Genomic DNA, 19,715 nt, shown 5'->3' with positions numbered 1-19,715 from the left:
CCAGGCAAATAGCACTCCAGATCTCATCCCCAGAATAGCCAGGACAATAGACTGGAGGTGCGACTCAAGTAGTAGGGTTTGCAAGCGTGAAACCCTGAGTTCAAACCCCAGTCTCACCAAAAAAAAAAAAAAAAAAAAAAACAGAATTCAGGACAGCAGAGACTAGGCTAGCTTCAAAGAGCCAGATCCTACCAGCCTTGGCTGGGAGGCTGAAATGTGAGCACCCAGTGTCTTCTAGATGCTCTGAGAAACTGGGGTAGAACTTGCTGGGTGTGCTTTTCCTGGGCTGAGAGGAAGCCAGGCAAAGTCTGGGCCCTAAGCCACATCCTGATGTCCTAGGGGAGTTGGGTGGAGAGACAGACTGAGGATGGAAACAATAATCCACCAACGTCATCAATCCCCCCAACCAGTGCAAATCGCAGCATTCTGGTTTTTTCTTTAGGTTCTTTGGATGAAAGTTTTATTCCAAGAGTCCACTTAAAAAATCCTTTTTAAAAATTAAGACCACAGGAACAATGGCTTTCTTCAGAAATAGTATGTGAGAGCTCGCTGACTCCTGTTTATCTCACTCTTGTGGCACCAGGTGGCCCTGGAAAGGTCAAGATGCAGAACCACACTCGAGGAGCACCCAGTGAGACAGAGCTGCCTTTCCTCTTCCCAACGCCTCTTAATTCTTAAAGGTGTGGGCAAAGTCTTCTTACTCCTTCTTCCAGGAGGGAGAAGGGAAGATGTTTTACTCTGTTTTGCAAAAATGTGTGGTGTGACATACTTGATAATTACAGTTCACCATCATGGTAGCATAATGATTGCTTCCAAGAGCAGGCGGTAGTGAGGCCGTATGACACCTGTGCTCTTTCAGAGCCTCTGTTTTCTCAAAGAAAACACAATAGCAACTTTGCTTCTATTTTCAGTCTCTTTATGCTGTTTGGCTTCCTCTGCCTAGTTGTACCTGGCCTCTGCCATTGAGGACACTTAAAATGGTCACAAGGAAGTGACTATTGTATATGAATTGACAACACTGTGTAATTGCAACCTTAAAATATTTAAGAATTTTCATGCTAGATTCCAGATCTTGCAGCCTTAACCCTATGATTCTCTAGCAAAGAAACTCTCCCCATCTAGGGAACTGGGATCCCTCCTACCCTACTGCTTAGCCTGCTTCAGAGTGTGAGTGGGTGCAGGGTGGAGAAAAAGCTCACAGGCATCAAAATAAACTACCAGTAATCTGTATCCATCTAAATGGAACCAGTTCACTGATCTCATTGGCTAATTTTTTTAAAAAAAAAAAAGTGCATTGGAAGTCATACATTATTTTTAGCATGTTTTCTGTACTTTAATGTTTGCTTCATGAAAAGTATAGAACTTGCCCAAAACAGTTGTCAAAACTGGCGTCATCCATACTCTCTCATGTTTCTGACACCTTGAGTACTATTTTACAGTGTGGCATTGATTAATTCCAAGTACCGATAAAATACCTACTCATTATTTTGTTTTATCATCTTGAAAAAACAAATGGTGGGGAGGACACAGAAGGAGGAGTAAGAAGAATGGAAGGGTAATCTTGACTCTGCCATTTACAAGTCTCCCAGGTAAATCATTTAAGCCATTCTGAATTGTATGTTTTTCATTAAAAAAAAAAATAGAGGTAGTGGTTTCTTGGTGGTATGGTTTAGAAATCTGAAACAATTGTCTGTGTATTCTAAGCATGAACAAATAGGTAAATATATTTAGGATAATGGGAGCCATAAGAAAGGAAATTTACAAATATGGAAAAAGAGAAACAAGAATGAATGCAATGTTGTATTGGAAGTGTAGGTACCAGAATAAACTCCTGGCTTTTAGGACAGACGAGAACAGGAAGGGAGGGATGAAGGGAGAGGGAAAGGGAGAGACAGAGAAAAGAAGAGAAAGAAAAAGAGAAGGAGTAGGAAAGGAAGGGAGGGAGGGAGGAAACTAGGTAAAGCTGATTTAGGGTTGGTATAGGAAAAGTACAAGATGTGCCTGGCATAACTTCATGTACCAGATGACCAAGCAAATTGAAGTCCCTGGAAAACTACAGAAATCTTGGGAGACAACTGGACCATGTGGAATGGGTGTATTGAATTAATTGCATATGAATCTCAAGAAAAAAAACCAAATTTAATCTGACTCTAATGTGGGTTAAATATAGGAAGACAAAACCAAAGTATTTTGATGATATTATTTTCTTTAGATTATCTGGAGCTGACAGAACTGAGTTCTTTTGATCTTTGTCTATTTAATGTCCAAAACCATGAAAGGTAATGCAAGACAAAAGAACAAAGGATTAGATTGTATTACTTCCTGTGTTGTAGATTTCATCTTAATTCCCTGTGGCACTAAAGTGACTTTTAATTTTCATTGTGTCAACTCCCCAAGCAATTTTAAGATGCCATGATGGCATCTCACCACTCAGAATGAATACCAAAGCTCTCACCATTATCTATAAGGACCTTTGCAATTGGGCTCCAGCCTGTCACCACTCACATGCAGCCCTTTACTTTTGGTCACCTGTCATTAGACTCACCTGCCTGTGAAGCTTTTTAATCCTCTCCTGACTCTTGCTTATCCTGTTCCCTCTTTGTGGGGTTCCCTTTCTTACCTGCTTCATGGGTTTATGCCCACTCTTCTTCTATCAGCTTTAAAGTCATTTTCCAAAAGATGTTCTTCTGTACTTCTAGTCTACATGAACTGTTCTTAGTTTTTATAGTGATTAGCAAATTTGACCCTTAAATATTTGTTTGTATAAGTATGTGCTTTGGGAGCTCCATCAGGTCAGGGACAATAAAACAGTGCTTTACACCATAGGAGGGGCTCAGTGTATATTTGTAGAGGGAAGGAACGAAAGGAAAGGGAAGAGATAAATAATTTATTGTTATGACTTATTTTGAAGAATGTTGAATTTTCTGGAATATTTGTCCACTTTTGAATTATTATTTTACCTTTAAATCATTACATATGGAAATACTTAAAATTAGTACTTCATCCATAACTTTAATTTATGAATTGCTTCCTTATAATCATGATCTTGTAGCTTTCTTATGTACACAAAGTGTTGTGCTATTAAATCTTTTAACAACTGGCTCTAATGTGTTTCGAACATGAACATTGATGATTCTACTTGTATTAATGCTGTTTTTTGAGGCAGAGTCTTAATATAGCCTAGACTGGCCTTGAACTTGAGATCTGCTGTCTTGGCCTTTTCAGTGCTGGGATTACAAGAGTGTATCACCATGCTTAACTTTATTTATATTAATGCTTCAGATGAAAATGAGAAAATGAAAATATATGGGAAGAATTTCACTCATTTGTTGGTGAGAGGAACAAATGTTTTGCAAATTGGATAATAGTCTTCCAATGCTGGGCCAATGTTCCTACAGGTTTTTATGCCATTCAAAATGTGATGACAAAGACATGAGTTTAACATTTGATCTGCATTGCTAACTTTACTGCTTTCTTAAGGCTAGCCCATCAACAAAATGAAAAAATCAACAGTTCCTTTGTAGCAATTCATCAGTTTCCTTGGCATAAACACTTCCATCAAGGCAAATTTCAAATTGTCAAAGAGACATCCCCTAAGGTCAGATTGGGCAGACATGTGCGTGACTAATAAACGACACAACTGGGATTTTAATTCAGGTTTAATGGCAGAAAATGGGTACAATTTAGCAAATGAGCACGATAGGTCACTTAAGGAGCCTTGAAACCTTATCTAGGTAAATTTGCTTCAAGGATGGTCCCAATTTATACATTGAAATGGAAGTTTAAGTCTTTAGGATTTACAAATCTTCCATTCCTCTTATCTTGTTCTCCAAACTATTCTTTAGTTTGGGAAAGTCTCTCGGTTCCAATCCCTTTTGACTTCTGGGGACTTCTGGGGGCCCAATGGGAAAAAAAAAGAAAATTTCCCATTTTTTTTCTGTGTTTGATGTTTAGTTTATACATCTATATTGTATATAATATGGCTTTATGTTTCATCTAAACGCCCTTTGGAAAAACCACATGGTCACAGAAAACGGGGCCACCTGCTTCCTTCAGTGGTCTACCACCATAGCAGTCATCTTGCCATGGTGCTGGATGGTAAACACATGGTCTCCGCCATCTTGTTGCTGCCTATGCAGGATTATAACTAACATATGGCCAAATTGTTCAAAAAAAATGGGAGCTTGGATGCTAGATTTCTATATGCTCTGGGTTAATATTATTAGGATTTAATGTGTTAGATGAAATATGATGATCAATAAATAAGATTTGTTCTTACATATTAAAATATTTGCAGCTCTGTGGTGGTAAATGTGACATTTTCCACATACTTTTAGTTAAAATCTAGTTATGAACACAGGGTTTGGTCCAAATTTTGTTCATTGCACAAATATTTATTTTGATTGGCATAATTTGATGATTTTTTTAATGAGTCAAATAGATATTAGAATACATAATCAAATTTCTGGTTTAATTAGAATGCCATCTAAACATACTAAAATGAAAACCAGTCACATTTAAATGTAAATTGAATGATCATGTTGATATCTCATTTTGCATAAATATATATCTGATTATAAATATATATTCTTGTGGTTTGGATATGAAGTATCCCCCAAAGTCTCAAGTTTTAAATGTGTGGTCCCCAGATGGTGACCCTATTTTGGAAGGTGGTAGGAAGTTTAGGAGGTGGAGTCCAGCTGGACGAAGTAGGTCAGTGGGGTGTGTTCTTGTGGGGGCTGTATCTTATTCTGGGCCCCTCTCTGCCTCTGTCTCTGTCTCTCTGTCTCTCTCTCTCTGTCTCTCTCTCTCTCTCTCTCTCTCTCTGCTTCCTGGTAGCCATGAATTAAACAGCTCTGGCTCTATTCCATCATACCCTCCCTGCCATAATGAACTGAAACCTCTGAAACTGTGAGCTAAAATGTCTTCCAAAAATTTTTATGTCAGATGTTTTGTGCTAATGATGAAAAGTCTGACAAATACATATATTTTTATGTTCAGATTTTCACTGTCTTACAGTAAAAACTGATAAAGAGTAAAGAGTCATACTGGATAGTGTTACCACCATAAATTAAGAAAGAACTCTACTGAAAGAAATAAAGAAGATAGAAGTAAGCACGCTAATTCTGATTCCATACCGACACAAGGGACAATGTTTACTATGTGACATATTGGAAAGAAAATGGCCTTTGGAAATAGAAAAATGGAATTTGTAACCTTCTAAGTGGAGGCAGTTTTTTTTTTTTTCTTCCTTCTCTACCCATACCTTGGATTTTCTGCTCTTATTCATTTACAACAGTAAAACTGGTTGAAGGTAATTCCCCCTTTCTTTTCTTCATGGACAAAAGAGCTGGAGGTCACTAAGGTTCTGGGGTGACTTTGGGACTTGAGCTAGAGAACAGGTTCTGAGCTTATCACCTGTTGGGTGAAATCACCTTAAAAACGCCACATGCAGGAATGCATGGGTGCTTAGGTGGGAAAAGGGACCCTAGTTTTCATTGCTGTCTCAGAAGGGGATGTGGCCAAGAAGGAACACACACTATACTGAGGAAGAAAAACATAAGCCTTTCAAGTCACGATCCAATCTCCTGAGAGCCAAAGCAGCCACACCGGCTGAAAATTGAAACGATTGTTTGAGAGCAGGGGCAGAATTGGAATCAATACGGTATTATTCATTATGATAAATAACAAATACATTGTATCCAACTACTGTGTGACTTTAAAGAGCGCTTTACCATTTTAAGTCACTTTAGCTGTGCTTATTCACTTAAAGATCACGATAATTGCATTGGTCAGGGTATGGTGATGCATGGCAGTTGCAGGAGAGATAAGGATCAAGAGTTCAAGGCCAGCCTGGGCTACACAGCAGGACTTCATCTCATAAAGGAAAAAAATCATAATCATCTTCTGAGAGGGCTAGAAGTTACTATCATCTTCATTTTAGAGACAGGCAATAAAAACATAGAGGGAACAAAAGCACCACCTTGTTCCCATAAATGATTGCACTGGGGTAGATGGTGACTTCAATTGGGTCAGTCATATGTCCTGATTCTGCCATACCAGAATCTGGTATGACAGAAAACCAAACTGTCTGCCCCACAGGACTGTGTTTGTCTTCTGCCTCTCATAATTAGAAAGCAGTGGGAAGAGGAAGGGGGAGGGAGGAGTGGGAAGAAGGAAGGAGAACTAGGAGGCAGAATTCCTAAGAGGATTGCAGGGCGGTCCTGACTTTTAGACCCTGCTTCACTGTGACAGAGCTTGGTGCCTAATGTGAATGGGCTTGAGAAAGTGCTTCTAATTTTTATTGGAAATAAAGTTTAAAAAAAAATGTATGGATAGAGCTGTGATGGAAGTTGTGCTCCCACTTGACCCAGTGCTTGTAAGGATTATAAAGAAACATGTAAAAAGTTATTTAAAGGAATTCTGCTCTTGAGTCCTCTTATCAGTCAATTCACATTCTATAGGAGCACTTTTGTTTTTTTTTAAGCTGTTTTCACCTGATTGTTAGTTCCCCATGCCTATTTGAAAGCACTTACATGACAAATTCAAAAACTCTCTTTGTGCTCCATCTCACGTGATTTATGTCTCATTTTTCTCCCTTTATTTTTTCCTGTCCCTTGTTTCTTAGTTTTTCTTCCTATTATCTTCATCGTCCATCATAAAAACCTGGACACCTGGGAGAGAGGTAGAGAAAGAATAAGGGAAGTTTTAAGAGAAACTAAGACTATTTACATTTTTTAAAAATATTATTTCTATCACATGTTTATAGTAAATTTCCCTTTTTTGCCTAAATGGGTGTTATGGGCTCCTCATGGAGACAGTGGTAGGACTGAGGCAAGGACTTTGGGCTTTTGACTTAAAATTCTGTTCTTTTCAGTCATACCTGTGACATGATGTATATCTACCCTAATTACAGGAAACTAGAAAACTAGGGTTTTTTTCTACATAATAAAAGAATGAAATATTCCTTTAATATGTCAATAACTTATAATGAACCATGTTTTTTACACTCTGTTAAACAGGTTACAACACAGAAGTATTTAAAGTATGTTAAAAGTTAAGAGGTTTTAGTTTTAAAATCAGAAAAATTAGTATGTATGCACGTGAATAAATGGATTTAAAAATTTTTTTTAAATTCTGTTCTTTTTATACTCCTTTGCTATAGCTGCATAGATGTGTATGACAGAATTGAGGGCTAAGACTGGGTTCTTTTGCTCTTTTTTTTTTTTTAAGAACAAAATTTTTATTTTTATTTGTTTCCAGTTTTTATTCACTTTTCTCATTGGATCACTGAATGGCAAACTATTTTCCAAAATGATGATTTCCAAAGTAAGAGTTCATATCACTACTAAAACTTAATTATCATTGGATCGTTTCCTTTTTGTGGATATGGTAAGGCTGTAATAATACCTCTTTGTGGTTTTATGTTTCATTTCCAGATTGCTAATGTGGCTGAGAAAGTTTTCATGTTTCTTGGATTTCCTTTCCCATGAAGCTCCATCTAAAATCTAAATTTCTAGTTACTGTCTCTTTCTTCCTGACTCATAAGAATCAATTTACTACTCTAGATATGAGTGTTGCAAGAATGTTCTTCCAAGTGGTTCTTTATAGTTTGACCTTGTAAGTAAGATTCTGGGTGCTTAAGAATATGGAACACTTCACGAATTTGCACGTCATCCTCATGCTTTGCTAATTTTCTCTGTGTCATTCCAATTTTAATACTTGAGCTGCTGAAGAGGGTAAAAGGCTGAGTTCTTTTAAAATTCTTCTTAGTCTGTAAGTTCCATGAAGGCAGGCATTGTGTCTGTCTTGTTCACTTCTCTAGTGGTTTTTTGTGCTTAGCACATTGTTGTATGATGGTAAAAACATTAATAACGAAAGAATGAATAAAGTCTTCATCCTCAATCATTTAAAAAACATTGCAGGGACGACATGATCCTATACCTTAAAGACCCAAAAAACTCTACTCAGAAGCTTCTAGACATCATCAATAGCTATAGCAAGGTAGCAGGATATAAAATCAACATAGAAAAATCATTAGCATTTCTATACACTAACAATGAGCAAACTGAAAAAGAATGTATGAAAACAATTCCATTTACAATAGCCTCAAAAAAAATCAAATACCTAGGTGTAAACCTAACAAAAGATGTGAAAGACCTCTACAAGGAAAACTATACACTTCTGAAGAAAGAGATTGAGGAAGACTATAGAAAGCGGAGAGACCTCCCATGCTCATGGATTGGTAGAATCAACATAGTAAAAATGTCGATACTCCCAAAATAATCTACATGTTTAATGCAATTCCCATCAAAATTCCAATGACATTCATTAAAGAGATTGAAAAATCTACTGTGAAATTTATATGGAAACACAAGAGGCCACGAATAGCCAAGGCAATACTCAGTCAAAAGAACAATGCAGGAGGTATCACAATACCTGACTTCAAACTATATTACAAAGCAATAACAATAAAAACAGCATGGTACTGGCACAAAAACAGACGTGAAGACCAGTGGAACAGAATAGAGGACCCAGATATGAAGCCACACAACTATAACCAACTTATCTTTGACAAAGGAGCTAAAAATATACGATGGAGAAATAGCAGCCTCTTCAACAAAAACTGCTGGGAAAACTGGTTAGCAGTCTGCAAAAAACTGAAACTAGATCCATGTATATCACCCTATACCAATATTAACTCAAAATGGATCAAGGATCTTAATATCACACCACAAACTTTAAAGTTGATACAAGAAAGAGTAGGAAATACTCTGGAGTTAGTAGGTATAGGTAAGAACTTTCTCAACGAAACCCCAGCAGCACAGCAACTAAGAGATAGCATAGATAAATGGGACCTCATAAAACTAAAAAGCTTCTGTTCATCAAAAGAAATGGTCTCTAAACTGAAGAGAACACCCACAGAGTGGGAGAAAATATTTGCCAACTATACATCAGACAAAGGACTGATAACCAGAATATATAGGGAACTTAAAAAACTAAATTCTCCCAAAACTAATGAACCAATAAAGAAATGGGCAGGTGAACTAAACAGAACTTTCTCAAAAGAAGAAATTCAAATGGCCAGAAAACACATGAAAAAATGCTCACCATCTCTAGCAATAAAGGCAATGCAAATTAAAACTACGCTAAGATTCCACCTCACCCCTGTTAGAATAGCCATCATCAGCAACACCACCACCAACAGGTGTTGGTGAGGATGCGGGGAAAAAGGAACCCTCTTACACTGTTGGTGGGAATGTAGACTAGTACAACCACTCTGGAAAAAAATTTGGAGGCTACTTAAAAAGCTGGACATGGATCTACCATTTGATCCAGCAATACCACTCTTGGGGATATACCCAAAAGACTGTTACTCCAGAGGCACCTGCACACCCATGTTTATTGTGGCACTATTCACAATAGCCAAGTTATGGAAACAGCCAAGATGCCCCAGCACTGACGAATGGATTAAGAAAATGTGGTATCTATACACAATGGAATTTTATGCAGCCATGAAGAAGAACGAAATGTTATCATTTGCTGGTAAATGGATGGAATTGGAGAACATCATTCTGAGTGAGGTTAGCCTGGCCCAAAAGACCAAAAATCGTATGTTCTCCCTCATATGTGGACATTAGATCAAGGGCAAACACAACAAGGGGACTGGACTTTGAGCACATGATAAAAGCTTTAGCACACAAGGGAGGGGTGAGGATAGGTAAGACACCTAAAAAATTAGCTAGCATTTTTTGCCCTTAACACAGAGAAACTAAAACAGATACCTTAAAAGCAACTGAAGCCAATAGGAAAAGGGAACCAGGAACTAGAGAAAAGGTTAGATCAAGAAGAATTAACCTAGAAGATAACACCCACGCACAGGAAATCAATGTGAGTCAATGCCCTGTATAGCTATCCTTATCTCAACCAGCAAAACCCCTTGTTCCTTCCTATTATGGCTTATACTCTCTCTACAACAAAATTAGAAATAAGGGCAAAATAGTTTCTGCTGGGTATTGAGGGGGTGGGGGGGAGAGGGAGGGGGCGGAGTGGGTGGTAAGGGAGAGATTGGGGGCAGGGGGGAGAAATGAACCAAGCCTTGTATGCACATATGAATAATAAAAGAAAAATGGAAAAAAAATAAAACAAAATAAAAAGCATTGCAGGGACTAGGGGTATAACTAGTGGTAGTGCACTTGCCTAACGTGTAGGGCCCTAGATTTGCTCTCTAACACCACAAAAAACAAGTAAAACTTTAAAAAAGTTGTAATCTTATTTACATTTGTGGATTATCTTGACAGAAAAATAGAATAGATAAATATAAATTGCATAATTACTACTACTATGTTTGCGCTGCCTTTCAGGGTAAAATATAGAATATGTGACATTTTCATTGTAGTGCCTGTTTTTTCCTCTGGTTTACATCTCAAGGGAAACTTTTCCAATGAACTGTGATTTCTGTTGAAAGCTCTTTTCTTGAAGAGGGTAATCAGTCTTATCTTCAAGTTAAGGCTTTTGTGTTACATGTGAACCCGAAGGGAGGGGAGCTAATTTTGCTAATCAGAAGCAGTTCTGTGGCTCAGGCCTGAAAGATATGGACACAGGAGAAGATTGATGAAACAATCTTTCAAGCCATATTTCCCACATATGTTGCCACAAAGCTGCATTTGTGTTCTGATGAATACAAATCGTAATTGACTTGGTTGAAAACCTGTTGAGTGTGTGGTATCCTGGTGAGAATGGCACTGAGCTGTGGAAAAGCCTTGGCTTTTCTGTTCTCACAGTCTGACATTTGTAACAGGGACTACTTCCCTTGTGTCTTTGACCTCTAATGTCAAAGGACCTGGATTTCTTTCCCCAGGGACTCAAGTCTGCCTACTTTTCTTGCCTGCCATTTTTAGAGCTTGGATTCAGAAGGAAATGGACATAATATTTCCAGGGCAAGAGAGAGTCAGGGTAGGGATATTTTTGTCTTCATATCTCAAACTGGGTGGAGGTGTCAGTATGAGGAAGGAGAGATCAGCTCCAAGACTTGACTCTGGGTTGATGGTGGTGGGAGGCTAGAAGAGTGGCTTAAGAGATAGAGCACCTGCTCTGTCACTAGAGTACGCATGAAGCCCTGAGTTCAAAACCCAGTACCACCCTCAAAACCCCTAAAAACAAGCAAACAAACAAAACACTTGACTCTGGGACTTTCTAGCTTTGTGATCTTTAACAAGTTAATTAATTCTTCTGATCCTACATTGTTTCAAATGTAAAGTAGGACTGACAGCACTTACACCCTTATCATTAAATGAAGTGATATGTTAGAAATATCTGGTAGAAAGTAGTTCTTCTTTTCCTCCCTGGTCTCTCTACTTTACTGGTTTGTTTTTCCATGAGCATGTGACTTTACTAAGCCTCTGTGATTTTTCTTCTGGAAAAATGCTTTCCTTTGGCTCTTAGGAAGAATTGCAGAGGCTTACCTCTTCCTTGGACTACTGTGGGAAGACTGAGATTCTAGTCTGGTGAGATTGCGGAGGTGTGTAGTATGGGGTTGAGGGACTAGGGATGGTAAACTCAGCAAATCTCCAACTACCTGGTTCACTCAAGTACTCGAATAGCAAGAGTGGCCTGGAACCAAGCTGATGCCTGTCCTACTTACCATGTAAGGAACTCATAAACATCTACCATAGGATCGTGACTTACAACAGAGAATAGCACGGAAATTGAGTAAAAAGATCATCTTGTAAAATGCTTTAATAATTTAGATAGTTAAGATAATTTGCCCAAATCAGTGTAATTTTTTGGTCTTTTTTTTTTTTTTTTTTGTCAGAAATCATGTTGCTGTGTAGCCCAGGCTGGCCTGGAACTCAAGATCCTCCTTCCTCATTCTCCTGAGTACTGGGGTTATAGCTGTGCACCACCACGCTCACCTCAGGATAAATTTTTAATAGAAAATGAATGTTATAAAAATGAAAATTTTGCATTGTGCTAAAATATTTTAGATCATTTTCCCACGTAAGAATATTACTTTATTGATGATTATGGTTTACTAAATCTACTAAAATAGCAGCCAAGTCTCTGATTTTTGAATTGAGATCACTAAATCTCTCAGATTCTGTGATTCTTTATAAAAGAGGAGAATTGAGTCTCTGTGGAAACAAAGCCACTCCTGACTTGAAATATATTTTTCCTTTTTTTTGGCAGTACTGGCGTTTGAACTTAGGGCTTTGTGCAAGTGCTCTACCTCTTGAGCCATTCCACCAGTCTTCCTTTTTGCTTTTTGATATAAAGTCTATTAGGATGAGCTACCCAGCGAGGAATTCACTAGTCTTAGGTTGAAAACCTGAACTATAATTGGTTTTTTCTTCTTTCAGTGCTGAGAATCCAACTTCTGGCTTTGTAATATAGTTGGATTTTGACTCAAAAAATCTTGGAGAATTTAGGTCTTCCTTAACAAAAGCTGTCCCTGTCCTATAAAGCAGATATGAAAGCTATAAAACATTTGCAAAAACTCATATTTTTAACACCTGTAACAAATAATAACAAAAAAGGAAATCAGTTTCGATTCAATATGACCTATCTATAGTTTTTTTCAAAGACCTCTCCATGGCTTAATATTCAATCTAAGAAACGTAAGTCTTCTCACTAAATCTTTAAAAACTTTCTTTTTGATTTGTCTATATTCTAAAAGTATTTTGTTACTTAATACATTTATAAAGAATCACACAGTATTATATTAATTACACATTTGTTTTTCAAAACTATTTTTGATAATTATATTTAAGTATAATGATTTTTCTTATAATTCTGTGAATGTTACTTTATACATTTAAAACATTATTGGAAAAGATACCTGTAAACATTACCAGGTTGCAAACAGAGCACACAACATATTAAAAAAAAAAATGCTAAGAACCCTGGCTTTGAAACTATGTCTCAGGATAGAAACTTCTGGTAGGCATAATAGGTAAATTTCCACTTATTCACCCAACAGAATTCTAAGGTCTTGGATATGAAAGTCTTTAGTGGAACATTATGTGTGCATTATTCCTGCAAGTGGTTAGGAATATTAAAGACTTTGGAGAAATACAGGCAAAGTTCTATGGAGGGTCAGAAGAAAGAGGTGGCTACTTAGTGAGAATAGCAGGGAATGTTACCAATTCTGAGGGTTCTTGTCTTTACTAGCAAGAGAATTATACAGAGCATGGTGGCATAGGAACCAGTCTCTTTATTTTTATTTTATTTTTTTAAGTCTCTTTATTCTCAGACTCTAGCATAAGGGAGCTAGTACGTGGGGGACAGAAATCTCAAACTGACTCAAACAAAAGAAAAATGTGCTCAGCTTTTTTACCATCTACAGGGTAGGCAGGGTCCCTGTCTCTTCATTACATCTCACACAGTTTTGCCTTCCTTTCCCTTCCCTCCTGTCCCTTCTTTTTTGAGACAGTCTCCCTACGTGACCCAGGCTGGCCTCCAACTTGATATATCCTCTTGCCTCAGCTTTCTGAACACTGGGATTATGGGCACGGCTACCTTTTTTCCTATCATGTGTTTTTATGGGACCCATGTCTCATACTATGCTAATAACATAAAGGTTACTTAGGTGAATGTTTCACACATGTGTTTGTCCCTTACCACCTGGAATTTTCCCCTTATTATCTGGGACAGTTTCTAATTGGGTTTTAGAACAGGACAGATCACTCTCCTGTCTCAGTGGCCTCTTGACCTCCTGTCTCCTGGTGTGTCATAGGCTTGAAAACTTGTCTATTATTATTATTTTTAACTCCCAACTTCTTGGTGTGTTTGTTAATCCCATAGGACTGGGAGAGGAGGGGCCAGTTTACCTGTCTCAGAAACACATGGAACAAGTGGTATTTCTGCTTGCTTTGCTGGGTAAAGTATTAGTCAGTGTTCTCTGGAGAAACAGTCAATAGGAAATACACATATGAGCTGTTTATTATGAAGAATGGGCTTATTTTAAGGTGCAAGGAGAGAAATCCTGTAATCTGCCATCTATAAAATGGAACCTCAGGAAAGCTGATGGTGTAATTGCAGTCCAAGTTAGAAGGCCTCAGAGCCAGGGGAGTTGATGGTGCCAACCTGAGCCTAAGGGCAGGGGACCGATGTCCTAGCTCATGTATGCAGTTAAATAGACGGAAGCAAAATGGAGGATTTTTCTGTCCTCCACTTGTTCTATTCAGGCCCTCAAAGGGTTGGATGAGGCCCACCTGTACTAGGGAAGGCCACCAAGGCTAGGGATTAAAATGCTAATCTGGAAACAGCCTTCTGTGGTCTGAATATTTACATCTCCTCCAAACTCCTATGTTGAAATCTGTCTGGTCCAGGGCATTGAATGAACCCAGGGCTTCATGCCAAGCCCCCATTCCTTCTGTTTTGTATTTTGTTTTTGAGAAAATGACTCAATAATTTTGCATAGGCTGGCCTTTAACTTTCAATCCTCCTGTCCATACTTCCTGAGTGGCTGGGATTAACAGATGTGAGCCACCACACCTGGCCATAAGTTAAAATCTAAACACGTACAGTGATGCTATAAAGAGATAGGGACTTTGGGGAAGGTGCCTAGGTCTTATTTATAAAAGAGCCCAAAAGAGCTTATTCACTGTGGGGACTCAGCAGAAGGTAGAAAAATGGGAAAATGGTCTTCATCAGATGTCAAATCTCCTGGTACTTGATCTTGGACTTCCCAGCTTCTAGAACTGTGAGAAATAAATTCCTGTTGTTTATAACTTCCCCAACCACTAGTTTTTATTACAGTTGCCCAAACTGACTATAAATGCACAGAGACACACTTGGAAATAAAGTTTAATGCAGATACCCCTTGGCTCAATCAATTTGACTCGCAGCTATCACAGATGGGCAAGATCTGGATATTTTTAGGTGGGAAAATTCATGTGAGGTTCATAGAAACATCCAAGCCAACCTCTGGGCCACTCTTCATTTCTCCTTCTCCCTACAATCATGATCAAGTTCTATGTCTCCTTACCATTTCCTACACCTACCCATCCCCCAGGCTGGGGGATAAAGCATGGCTTCAGCCTTATCACCTGGAGTATTAGAGCAGTCTTCAATCTGAGCCTCCACCTCTCCTCCCACATAGGCTATCCTAACTACAGTGGCCATGATAGTGTGTTTGTGTGCAGCACAATGCACTGTTAGGGAAATGTTGCTTCAATTATAGCATTATGTTCATAAGCCCCACATCAAAATACTGAATATTCATGTTAAAATTGAAAATGCTACTCAGGAGGCAGAGATCAGAAGGACTGCAGTTCAAAGCCAGCCCAGGTAAATAGTTCCATGAGACACTATCTGGAAAAAACCCATCACCAAAAAAGGTCTAGTGGAGTGACTCAAGGTATAGGCCCTGAGTTCAAATTCCAGTACTGCAAGAAAAAAAAAGATGCAGTAGAACATATTTATCGACCAGTAGTTAACAGCTATAGAACTATTTAAAAGTCCTGATGTGGAAGGCTTTCCCCCAGCAATTCTTTTTGTTTTTAAGTGTACAGTGGGAGAGTTTATTGAGCTAAAAAAGAGTGAAGTGGGAGCATACACCTCAGAGTTGGGGGGGACCCCAAGGGAGGGTACTCCTTCCCAAGCAATTCTTAATTCCCAATCAGAACAAGCTCCTGAACAAATATTCGTGACAAAATGTGTATGAGAACCTAACTGGGGATCCTTCTCATCAATTATTTAAACAATCCCCTTGGAATCTTTAGAAACACAGCATTGGAATGCTTCTATCAAAGTAGAATTAAACCCAGGTACCAATCTTTTATTTTGCTTTAGACTTTTTAGCAACATAAATGAGAGAAGTGGCATCTGCTACTTTTACACGGTGGTTGAATCCAGGTGGCGGGCTCTGCAAGTGGTTCCTTCAGAGGCTGTGGGAGAAGAACACTCTGAGCTCCCTTTGCAATTCTGGGCAAGATTTGCAAATGGCTTCTCAGTCAGAAGGCTACATTTGCATTCTCAAATTAGATCAATACAAATATGAATGCTTCCAACCTTGGTTTCCATGTCACACCATCACCCTCCAGCAACACACATCTATCCATCTTGCTTAACACTATAACCGCTTGCTTTGAAAACTTAGCCTTAAATTTTATATTTCTCCTGTTCATGATTTTCCAGTCATTAATCATAGTCTAGAGAAAATTAAGTTCTCACTGCATACTTTTATATACTCTGAAGAATATAGACCCCCTCAAATAATTAAACTAGGGGAAACACTTTTAAATGGATTTATTTCCCAAATAAATATTTTGCTGAATCTTTTATTTTTTCTTGATCTCTGTTTTGTCAGTATTTGGGTATGCAGTGTGCTGTAGTGAAATGTCATGATTCTGAAAGAATTCGTCCTTTCCCAGTGCCTTAGAATCAAATGTAGATTCTTGTTCCTTTAGTGGGAAATTTGTACCTTCAACAAGCATCCCAGGTGATTTCTTTGAGTAATAAAGTTTGAGAATTACTGCTTTAAGCCATTTTGAAAATGACATGCTCCAGATCAAATGGCCCCTGTCATTTTTCTGGTTTGCTGTGCACAACTGTCACTTCTGGCATTTTGGCTTTTCATGCTGGGTTGGTCCTATTTGTCCCTGAAGCTCTGCTACTGACAGTCAAGGAATTAATTGCATTCCTTGAGCCCACAGACAGGTCCTGTCAGATTAACTTCATCGCTCGTTGTTTTCTTGTTATTTCTTTTCCATTGACACCTTTAACTTCACATCTTAGGCTTTAGGTGTGGTTATTCTCTTGGTGACTCAGCAGTGAGGATTTTTTAGAAACGGCAAGAACTCTTTTTCTAAAACTTCATATAAGCCTGTGCCTAATGTCTTAATGTCTGTTCAGCCCCTACCTAGACTCAGCTAGAGAATCTCAGGAGAATAATCATAGTAATGTTGCAAGATCATGGTGATTATTCATTACAGAAATTCTTTGATATTCTCTCATTTCTGTCTCTCTCTCTTTTTCCCTTCATCTCCCTCTTTCCCTTTGTCTCTCTCTTTCCTTTTCTCTCCCTCTCTCTCTCTCCTCTTTCCCTCTCTCTCTCTCTCTCTCTTTCTCTCTGACTCAGGGTCTCATTATGTAGCCCAAGCCAGCCTCAACTCAAGATTCTCTTGCCTCTGCCTCCTGAGTGCTGGGATTACAGACATGTGCCACCATGTCTGGTTCTTTGTTATTTTTGTTTTCATAATTTAAGTGACTCCCCCCCTTAACTACAAATGTGTCTATTATATATTTACTAAAGATTTCATTCACCCAGTTTCGTTGTCCAGTATTTTATAAGAACTGTCAAAATCTACAACTATTGAAATATTTCTCTTTCTTAGGTGAACATGGCTGGAATTACATATTTTTAGAAAAAAGACTCTTCATAGTCTTAAAATTACAAATATACTATGAAGAAAAGCTAGAGTATAGTTACCTTGTAAAAGAGCTCTCAAAAGCAATTTTAACATTTCCTGCCAAATACCCTCACTTGTGGCAATTTTCAACTGTTGTATAAAATGACACACATTCCATATATGAGGTGTGATTAAACATAAGACAAGTAACACATGAAAATGGCTCTCGTTACTTTATACTCACACCTCATACATAATCTCAGGCAATCAGTCATGGATATGATTTTTTAAAACCCATACCCATTGCCCACCTACTACTAATCCACTTCCCCTCTGGCCACCCCAAGGTGAGAGAAAGTAGATTACCATCCAGAGCCATCTGGTTTGGAGTATGGGGGAGCTATCAAACATCTTTGGGTGGGATGTCAGCAGGGATCTGCCACCACTGAAAACTCAGCACTTATGTGGTCCTGAAATTATTTCTGGCTGTGTTGTGTAGGGCAGCATTTTGTGAAGTCTGGTTTCTGCACTTCCTCTCCTCATGTTTTCCAGAGCCCCCCTGCTGGGCTGTACACCACAAGTCTTCTTCTGTGGCTTGTGTATCACGGGCAGTCCTGAATTGGTCTGTCTCATCTCAGCTCCTGCTAGTCAGCGTGGAGCTATCATACGTCTTATCCCATCTTTCAGCTTGTTTCAGTTCATAAGAGTTTATGCTGTGCAGCTGTGTGCATCAGCAGTGCTCACCAAAAAAATGAAAACCTAGGATTTACAGGCCATTTAGTCAGACAAGACAAACTAACAAGTCTAATTAAATGGAGTTAAGACATTGGTTTGTTTTGGCCAGTTGCTGTGTTCTAAGAGCTTAAACAAGGCTTGGTGTATAGTAGAGGCCCAAAATGTATCTGCTGAGGAAATAAAGACAGGCTGAATGCTCAGCTAGAGGTCTGCACCGGGTGCCGTGGGAAGCTGGTGTTCAAGGAACACATCCCAAAAAGATGACATCTGAGCTCGGTTGGGAAAGGATGAGTAAGTAATTCAGCATAAGATAGGCAAAAGAGGTGTTGCAGGCCAAGGGAAGGGTATGAGCAAGGCACAGGGATGGATTTTAAATGATGCAGTGTGCACAAGGACATTTAACAACTGGGTTTTACAGGTATGAAGCGAGGAGTGGTAGATGAGGCCAGGGAGGAATATAGGGGTGAGGCTATATTGTATATTATGTGCCATACTAGGAAGCTTGTGTTCTATTTGTAGTCAAGGGGGAGTTGTCATATTTGAATTTTTATAGACTACAGATACAAATATGTTATAATTATAACTGATTGTATGTTGGGAAATAGATTAGAAGGAGACAGGTGTGGGCCTCAAGGTGAGTGAACATGAAGGAGGCCGTTGTAACAAGTGAAGCTAAAAACTAGTAACAAAGATGATGACCTTGATTTAGCTTCAAGGTGATAGCTAGCTAATGATATGCTTATCCTTGTTTGTGTTTTAACAAGACATCATATGTCAGAGACCTTTTCTTTTGGATAAAATACGGACACTTCTTTGAACACGGTTGCCAGAAAACTCAAAACAGACTGCCAGCTGACTGTCGTCTAGGTGGGTTAGAATGATAAGTGGTAAAGTGATTCCAGTTGCCCCAGATAGTATCAACATGTATTTTTAAATTTTAGACTTTTTAGTTGAGATACTTTATGTACAATAAAATGAATGGATATTATGTATACAGTTTGATGAGTTTTTAAAATTATATACACACATGTAAGCACTATTCAGATTGAGATATAGAATATTTTCATCACCTCAGAATATCAGTATCTCATGCATGACCTTTCTACTGAATCCTCTCTGCTCTGGGCAACCACTTTGTGACTCCTCCTACATGGTTTGTACTTACCATGGGTTTTGGACTTTGTATATCTAAGCCTCACAATACGTACCCTTCTGTGTATGCCTTTAGTCACTTGTATTATGTTTGTGAGGTGCATCGGTATGGTTGATTTCTTTGTGATTTAGTCATTTTTTGTTGTTAATAGTATTCCTTCTCTAATTTCTGGACATTTGAATTGTTTCAAATTCTTTTTTTTTTGTTGTTGTTGTATTGGGGTTTGAACTAAGGGCCTCATGCTTGCTAGGCAGGTGCTGTGTCAAGTTCTTGACTGCTAAGAATAAGCCTGCTATGAACTTTCTAGTAAAAGTTGTTCTTTGTGGATATGCTTTCATTTTCCTTCAGGTAAATATCAAGGGGTAGAATTGCTCAGATATAGGTATATAAATATAGTTCTATCAGAAACTTTCAGATTTTCAGAATGGTTGTAACATTGATCTATATCCTTGTTAATATTCATTTATTGCCAG

The 19,715-nt window shown here is 38.4% G+C and overlaps 1 pseudogene; it reads right to left on the bottom strand.

Moving 5' to 3' along the window:
- Positions 1-7,642: 7,642 nt before the first annotated feature.
- On the bottom strand, positions 7,643-7,741 carry LOC141411197 (U6 spliceosomal RNA; annotated as a pseudogene).
- Between the last annotated feature and the right edge of the window lie 11,974 nt (positions 7,742-19,715).

The sequence above is a fragment of the Castor canadensis genome, chromosome 9 (genome assembly GCF_047511655.1).
Source record: "Castor canadensis chromosome 9, mCasCan1.hap1v2, whole genome shotgun sequence".
Taxonomy (NCBI): domain Eukaryota; kingdom Metazoa; phylum Chordata; class Mammalia; order Rodentia; family Castoridae; genus Castor; species Castor canadensis.
This window is presented reverse-complemented; position numbering and strand designations above follow the sequence as displayed.